General features: G+C 55.3%; 1 protein-coding gene across 3 annotated transcripts in view; it reads right to left on the reverse strand.

The window, feature by feature from the left end:
• GALNT2 (polypeptide N-acetylgalactosaminyltransferase 2) overlaps positions 1–8556 on the reverse strand; it is a 194846-nt gene that overhangs the window by 118094 nt on the left and 68196 nt on the right. The gene's annotated exons all lie outside the window — the stretch shown is intronic.

Here is an 8556-nt window from a genome sequence, read left to right on the forward strand (position 1 = left end):
TTTCTGAGTCTTTAGAAGACAGACACCCAGGCAGACAGGGCCACACCATCAATCTGTGCAGAAGTTGGTAAGAGGCCGGGGCACCAGTCGCTTTTAGGAACGCATCAATTCCACCAGACTCCAGGGAAGGAAAGAGAGTGAATGTTGAGGGCCACGGGCTGGAGGCCCCCAGGCCCCACGGCCTCCTGCGGGCTGCGGGCGTGCCAGGAGGGCCGGAGACCAGAACAATGGCTGCAACCCACTTCGCAGGAGTGGGGAGCAGGGCCACGGCCAGACGGGCTGAGCTCACCGTGTCTGACAAAAGGAACGTCTCACAACCGAGACCTTTGGGTTGGAATTATGAAAAGAGAGCAGGGGTGGGGGTGGGGGGTCGGGAGGGCACTTTGGGAGACGGGTGACTGGTGAGTTGAGAAGGCGTGCTCAGACAAAACTGGACGTTCTCTACGACTTACTTTTCAAGAGGACTGGGGTAAATGAACACCAAGGTCACTGTAATGCTTGTTTCAACGCATTACCGGTATGTTTTCTGTTTTTCTAATATACTCAAATGTGCTTATTGTGAAAGAAAGAAAGAAAGAAAGAAAGAAAGAAAGAAAGAAAGAAAGAAAGAAAGAGAAAGAAAGAAAGAAAGAAAGAAGGAAGGAAGGAAGAAATAAAAGAAAAAAGAAAAGGAAAAAAGATCTTTAAAATGTTAACTAAGGCTGAGCCCTCATAAATTGCTCTTTAGGGTGTCTGTCGAACCTGACCACAGAAATACTCTCATATGTAAGAAAAACTGAACTGACGGTCAGTGTGTGTCTGCTGCATCCCAGGCATGGCACCAAGTAGATTTGTTTTCATTATCTCTCTTCGTTTTCTCTCCTTTAAATGTACTTAGAAGGGCTGAATGCATTTTAGTCACGTCACCAGGTATTAAGTTTTACTCACAGTGGTGGACAGGAAAACCCAAGGCTCGGGGAGACGCGAATGATTTTCTGTCCCGAACCAGAGCCAGGCACAAGGCAATAAAACAGGTGACAGGGTAAGAAGGCAAAGCCTGAGAATGTGAACGAGGGTGGGCCAATCACTATCCGGGCAGGTGCACTGGGGAGCCGGGGACGGGGATGGGGCCGGGGTGGGCAATGAAGGGAGATATGGGGAACGGCCGTGGAGGAAGATGGACCCTTCCTCATGACAAGTGATGTGAAGGAACCATCTGAAGGGCGGACCAAGGCTGCACATGACGACGACGGTCATCTTGTCACACACAAAACATAAAATACACGTCCTTTTTTTTTTTTTTGTAATTTTATTTATTTGAGAGAGAGAGAGACAGAAACAGAGACAGAGACAGAGAGAGAGAGAGCACGCTAGCAGGGGAGGGACAGAGAGAGGGAGAGAATCCCAAGCAGGCTCTGCACTGCAGAGCCCAGTGAACCGTGAGATCATGACCTGAGCAAAAACCAAGGGCACTTAAGCAAGTGAGCCACCCAGGCGCCCCAAGTATGTGTTCTAAACCAGATGAGCTACTTATCCTGCTCCCCAGTCTCCCCCTTTATTCCTCTCCCGGCCATGCACTAGCCCAGCAGCTTTCAAATTTTTTTGACAAAACCCACAGTAAGAAATAAATTCAACGTAGAGACCCAGTAGTCAATTCATACGTCAGTATATATACTATATATATAGTACATATACCTGTGCACATATACACACACGTCCCTATATATGTGACAAGCTTTATAAAATAGACCTATTTTTACCATGTGTGATGTGCCCCAATATCTTCTACTTAATTTTTCTTTTAAATACGGATGCCATCCCTCCTAAATGAGTTTCACGACCTACTTTGTGGGTTGTGACCTAAAGTCTGAAAAACCTTGCTCTAGCCTTTGGAAGAGTCACGGTCAAGGTTCCAGACTGGTATCAGGTACACTTACAGGCCACGGGTTCGAGCCTGAGTCGAAGAAGTAAAAGGGAGCCCGACACCCGGACCCTCCGAGGGCCTTCCTTTTGTTCACCTGTAGCTGAGGACCCAGATGAACACCAGGGGCTGTGCTGTCCTTCCTCACACCTGCGTGGCAGGGGCCTGGCCCAGGAGGGAAGGTGCCCCAGGGGAAGGCAATCCTGAGATCGGAGAACTGGAAATTCTCCTCCCGGGGGCCATGCTGGGGAGGAAGGGCAGTCAGGGTCTCAGTGCCCTACTAAGGAAACATGGGCCATGCACCACCTCTTAGGATCCTGTGCTCTGAGGACATTACATTTCTGGCTGGGCCGTCACCACTGGCTGCCTGGAGGCACGCAGAGGGACAAGCCCACCTCTGTCCTACCCTCGTCTGGATCTAACCGTGCCGTGCTGTGTCTGAATGGGAACGGTCAAATCAAGAGATCCAAGCACGAGGCTCCTCCGGAACCCGTCCTCAAGGCTCCTCCCTCCCAGGGACTCGAGGCACAAGGAGGGAGAAGGCGACCACAGGGACCATCAAGTCACTATGCTGACGAAGCTACAAAATCTGATCCAGGAGGCCACACAAAACCTGACCGTATTTCCCCAACAGGAAGAATGTCATGTCCCAGGAAGGAAACAACTCAGGTAGTGGAATTTAAACAGAAAAGAGCAGGGGCGCCTGGGTGGCTCAGTTGGTTAAGCGTCCGACTTCGGTTCAGGTCATGGTCTCACGGTTGGTGAGTTCGAGCCCCACGTCGGGCTCTGTGCTGACAGCTCGGAGCCCGGGGCCTGCTTCGGATTCTGTGTCTCCTTCTTTCTCTGCCCCTTCCCCACTTGTGCGTGCTCTCGCTCTGTCTCTCCCTCCCTCTCTCAAAAATAAATAAATGTAAAAAAAAAAAAATCTCTTTAAAGAGAAAAGCACTGAGTCAAGTCACACAAAAGCACGAAATACACCTGCACCCCAGTCCTAAGAGTTGCATACAGTGGCCCTAACTGGGGGTGATGGGAGTTGCTTTGAGACTACAGGAACAGACTCCTCAGGGAAGGAAAGGCAAAGGTGAGCTCCTCTGTGCTCAGAAGACGGCAGGCTTCCATCCGGGAAACTCATCAGAGACGAGCAACGGAGTAGCCCCCATTCAGAAGGCTGACCCCACTCCCTGGATGGGAAGGCGGCAGTTTCTGTGCCTCCTGCCATCTTGCAGGGGTGAGGGGAGGGCCGGGTGGTCCAGCACAGCCTCTACCGGAAGAACAGACACTGCAGAAAACTCTACAGAGGTGCCCTGGACAGGATTTACCAGCAGCGCTTTAAGTTTCAAAACAAGACCAAAAAAAAGAAGAAAAACAAAACCAAACAACCCACAAGAGCCCTGAAACCGCTGCACGGGGAGGAAAGACATCTCTAGAAGAAAGGTTTATGCGACAGAAGAGAGGAGACGTTCCTTTCAGAATAAGAGCAGACACGCAACTCCCAACTCCAACGGAGACATTCACTTCTGGGGGGGGGGGGGAAGCTATTGACTAAAACAAAAGCAGAAGAAAAGAGGAAGCTCGAGGTAGCTGTTTTAGCATAGCTTCCTAAAGTAGCTTTCAGAAAGAGGTTCAAAAGTTTTTTTTCACAAAAAAGGATTTTTGTCCGCTTTATCCCAACAGAAGTCTCTGGGAGCGGGTATGCCACCTCGGGAGACGTATGAAATCCCGTCTTTTATTTCAAGCCTGTCAACTGTCTTCTGGGTGCTCTATCTCTGGCGTCCTTTGGCGGAAAAAAGGAGCGAGTCCCCTGCGCAGAGAGAGAGGAGCACAGGGAGGCAGGCAGCTGCCCAGACACCAAATCACCTGACGGCTCCCTGAGTGAAGCCCGGGGGTGGACGGCAGCCTAGCAGGTGTCGGGCGGCCCAGTGGCTCCCCAAGCCCGTGCAGCCATCCCCACCCTGGAGGCTGTCACACTGGGGGGCTGTCACTCTCAATTGCAGCCTAACTAGGGAAGGCGCCGGCGGGACATGAAGGGTCCGTAAGGATTAAATCAGAGCGGGAGGCCCGCAGGGGCACCCCCACACGTGTTCTGATGCCCCCCCACGGAAGCCCTGCCACACTCGTTCGACGGCCCGCCCAGCCCCCCTGGAGACGAGAGCCCGGAAGCAGTGTCTCGGGTGTCCCGTCACGCCACGCCCTTCTAAGAGCTAAGGGAACTTGGCTGTAAGTTTTCTGCTCCGGACACAGAACCGTTCGATAGATCTGTCTGTTTGTATTCACACGGCTGAGATGTGAAACAACAAAACCAAAACGGAGCCCGTCGCCCACGTCGTTAAGCCGGTCTAGGCGCCCCCCCCCCCCCCCCCCGGAGAGGGACGACACCTCGAGCAGGTGGAGCTTTCAAGCCCCTAAGTGCAAGGATCCCCACACTTGTGTTGTACTCCCGTGTGCCAAAGGAGTCCTGCGTGTCCCTGTCACGACCGTGGCCTGTCCCGGAGTCACTGCAGAGGAGAAGGGAGGCGTTCAGCTCGGGAACCTCCCCCCCCCGCAACACCAGACCCGAGAGCCACCACAATCACAGAGCGCCCCAACCACTAACGCTGCACACACGCTGTGGGCCCCAGAAGCCTGCAATTAGGCAGCAACCACGGCCGATGCTCCTAAACCCGAAGTGGCCCTGCACTGCCTCCCTGCCGGGAGACACGAGATCTGGGCCACAAGACAACCTCAGGAGCTGGAAAACAGCGGCAGCAGCTGTTGCAACCAGACGACCAAGAATCCGACGAGGAAAACCCTTGAGGAGGCTGCACGCCCCGGAAGTGACTTCGAGGGAGCGAGACATCTAGCCATCTCTGCAGCAGGGCGGGGCAGGGGGCGGTGCGCAAGGGGCTTCTCCAGTCTGGCAGGCCCTAAGGAACACCTGACTCACAGGTTGAGAACAGGGTTCGCCGTCACAGAGACTGTACTGAAGTGTTCCAGAAGGCCCCTGGTGGGTATCACGTTTCCCGATTGCAGTCTGGGAGAACAGTAGCTCGTTGCCGTGTGCTCGCCCTGAGTGAGCACTGGGTAGGTACAGGGCTCTCTCGGGCGATCTGGCTGTCCTGGGGGACAGCCCTCATCTGTGGGCCACTGCCTCTGTCAGCTGGGTCAGCGCCTCGGTCTTGTATGACTCAGAGCCTAAACACAGGGGAGGGGGAGGGGCGGCCTGTGTCCCCTGGGCTGGGCACCGACACGGGCATGCCGAAGGCTAGCACCTGCACTTGTTACCGACGACAATGGTCTTAAGGGCCGGCAAGCGTAAGAGTTTCACAAGTAAGCTGGATGGCGCACGGGGTGGTTTGCCACGAAGATCCGGGACAGGTGCCTTCATCTGAGCCCTTTGATCTAGGGCCTCCAGTGAACAAACATCCTTCGGGATACTGCTCAGCCAGAGGTCCCAGGCTGCAAACCACGACACCCTCCAGGTGACACTGACAGAGAAGCTTCCCATGCAAAGGAGAGGATGGCAGGGGCAGGGGCAGGGGCACCCCCCCCCCCACCAACCGCGAGGAGGCAGCCTCTATCAACAGTGACCCCAGACCCTTAGCCCCGGCTGGGCAGCCTGGTGAGGTCATCAGCCAGCAAATGCTCCTAAATGGAGACAAGATCCGCTGAAAGCGCCCTGGCCTGAGATCCCACAAGAGGGGAGGGAGGGAGGGAGGGACGAGGGACCACAGGGCCAGGAAAGGGGAACCAGCCCCGGATGTGTCCGCTGCTTCTCTCCCAGGGGAGAGGCGCTCGCCCACCCGACTCCGCAGTAGTTCCAGTCCGAGCCTGACCAGCTCTCCAGCACTTTCTGCCGGGAGTCAGGACAGGCAGAGTGAACCCCGGACAACACCACACCTTCGCCAGGAAGGAGGCTGTCGTCTGTGACAAGTTTTCAACCATAATGAATGTTTTTCACGAAATGAAAGTCACTACAACTCGCGATCAGTCGAAACCAGGCAGTGACAGAGGAAAAGGCTTGTGGGGCGCGTTTCCTTTTCTTTATCCTTTGTATGGGTCAGGGGGCAACAGGCTGAAAGGAATACAAAAGCAATTTCTCCCAACCGAGGATTGTGTCAAATCACAGAACGGCATGGGACTGTCCTCGTGGGCCATCTCCCCGGACTCGGTGACGCCACCCCCCACCCCCAATTCTCCAGACTCAGCCTCCATTTCTCCAACTCCACCCCTCCTTCCCGATCCCCTCAGAGAGACCCTCCTCATGGCCCACGTGCCTCGAGTCTGGCTCCTCGCTCTTCCCACACATGCTGCCAGGGGAACATCCCATGCACTTGCAGGGCCCTACGCGACTCTCATCTTCTGCCTTCTCACAGGTGCATTTCCAAGCATCCCCCCACCCCACCCCACCCCTGCCCCAAGCATCCGAAGCAACAGGAGCCACGCCGACTCCCTGACATGCCCTCACACTTCTTAGACAAGACCCCCTGCCCCACCCCAGCACGGACCACACCTCCGGCTCAGTCCCGATCACGCTGCACTGAAATCAAATGATTTGTTCGGGATGCCTTTCCTTCCCCTAAAGACATCAGCCCCCTGACCGCAGGGTGGGCTCCCTGCTCTGACAGCCAGCGTGTGGTGCCCGCGCAGTGACAGGCGGCCTGGCAGTAAGGGCATTCCTGAGTGCTTCCCCAGCAAGCTTCCCAGGGCCACACCTGCCTCCCCCCAGCCTGGAAGGGAGAGACCCAACGGCCCGCACGCAACACTCAAACAGAAAAGGGAGAATATCCTTCTCGGAATGAGGACAGATTCCGAAACGTGATTGAATCATTAACAAAAAAACGCTGGAGGCGGAGGGGTGGTCGAGCTCTCGGCCCGGGGGGCTGGGGACGGGACTCGGGACCCTCCAGCCCTGCTCCTCAGGGCCCCGTAACCAGTCACATGTAAAGGGACGGGCAAGAATAACCAGTCGGCCTTTATCTGCTTCTCGTGTCCGACTCCAAAGAACAGAAGTCCGACGGCTGTCTTTTTAATTCCCGGCTCAGGAGGAACGAGAGAAAAGTGCTTATTTTTAGCCAAGCCAAAAAAACGTAAGCGTCCGCAGATCAATAAGGAGCCAAGGCGAAGAGAGAAATCTCACAAGAGATCAGAACTTCCAAGAGAACCCCCCTCCCCGGGCAGCACGGGAGATGTGTGCAGGGACCGCCTGAAGCAGCCTGGACAAGGCGGGGACCGTCCTCTCTCTCTCTTCTCTGGATAATTAATCTCAGGATGATGAAAGCGCCTGCCACAAGCTTCTCGAAAACACACACGCTTCCCAGAGGAGCTGGGCAAGTGGGTAAGGAAACGAGCGGTGTGAACTCCCGTTTTCTCCGTAATTAAGTTGTTTACAGAGACCTCATTTCACATGTGATCTTTCCCAGTCCAGACGGAACCACTGCCACCAAGAGGACAGCCGGTTCTCAGCGGGGTGTCCGAGCTGGGCCTGGAGACACCACTCGGCTTCCTCCTGTGCCCGCTGCTCGGAGGCGGGACCCCACACCCACACGGCCAAGCACACCAAGGGGGGTGGCTTTCAACACCAGCTATGAAGCGGAATTTGTATTTTTTTTTTAACATTTACGTATTCATTTTTGAGGGAGATTGAGAGAGAGAGAGAGAGAGAGAGCGAGCCCAGGAGGGGCAGAGAGAGAGAGAGGGAGAAAGAGGATCCCGAGCAGGCTAAGAGCCAGATGTGGGGCTCGAACTCACGAACCGTGAGATTGTGCCCTGAGCCGGAGTCACAAGCTCAACCCACTGAGCCACCTAGGTGCCCCCCGGAATTTTTTAACACGGAGATGCCTAAGCCCCGGCTTCAGCAACTGAGTAGCGGCATCCAAGCATCCCCAGGTGATCTGGCGGGCTGAGAGCCACTGACTCGGCTGCATTGCCTCACCCACCCACAAAGTGTTTCAAAAACAAAATACAAAGGGAACTGGAGACTGGCTTCAAATACTAGACACACAGGGGGCCAGTGGTTTCCACGACAAGCCACCTTTCGAGGCCGAGGCCTGACCCAGAGGCTCCCAAGCCTTGGGTGCCCATGGCAGGGACTTAAAATGTGGATTTTGGTGCTTCTACCCTCAGGGATTCGGATTCAGAGGGTCTGGACTGAAATCGGCCTGCTCTCAAGCAACACAGGGGCACTCTGGGCAACGGTGGTCTGAGGGCAGTCTTGGTAGGAAGGGGGATAATGAGTGAGAAAGTCCGCGGACCTCATAGCAGAGCACATACCCTGGCCCGGGAGGGGCCGCCGGGCAGCTGCTGGGGCGCTCGGCCTCTGCTCCCCCTGCTTCTGCAGGTTATCAAGCAGGGAGGGTCCGACTTCTCTCAGAGAACTTTCCCGAAGGCCTGAGGAGAGATCCCTGAGGGTCGCCAGAGGCAAACTGCGTGGCCACCCTCCCTGCGATGTTTGGCAGCCATGATTTCAGAAATGCTCGCCATAACCTCTACGCCCATCAGCCACCATCTCCCGAGGGTTCTGGCACTTCCTGAAGGCAGCTCCTCCCCAGTCTTCCAGTCTCTTCCTGCCCTTGTGAGAATACAGACACAGGCCAGCGAGGCTTCCTTTGAAGTAGGCATCGCAGGCAGAAAAACAATGCCTGGGATTTGCTTGAAACTACGGGGGGGGGGGGGGGGGG

Source organism: Herpailurus yagouaroundi, unplaced genomic scaffold, assembly GCF_014898765.1.
Source record: "Herpailurus yagouaroundi ecotype Mexico unplaced genomic scaffold, PumYag 530, whole genome shotgun sequence".
Classification (NCBI taxonomy): Eukaryota; Metazoa; Chordata; class Mammalia; order Carnivora; family Felidae; genus Herpailurus; species Herpailurus yagouaroundi.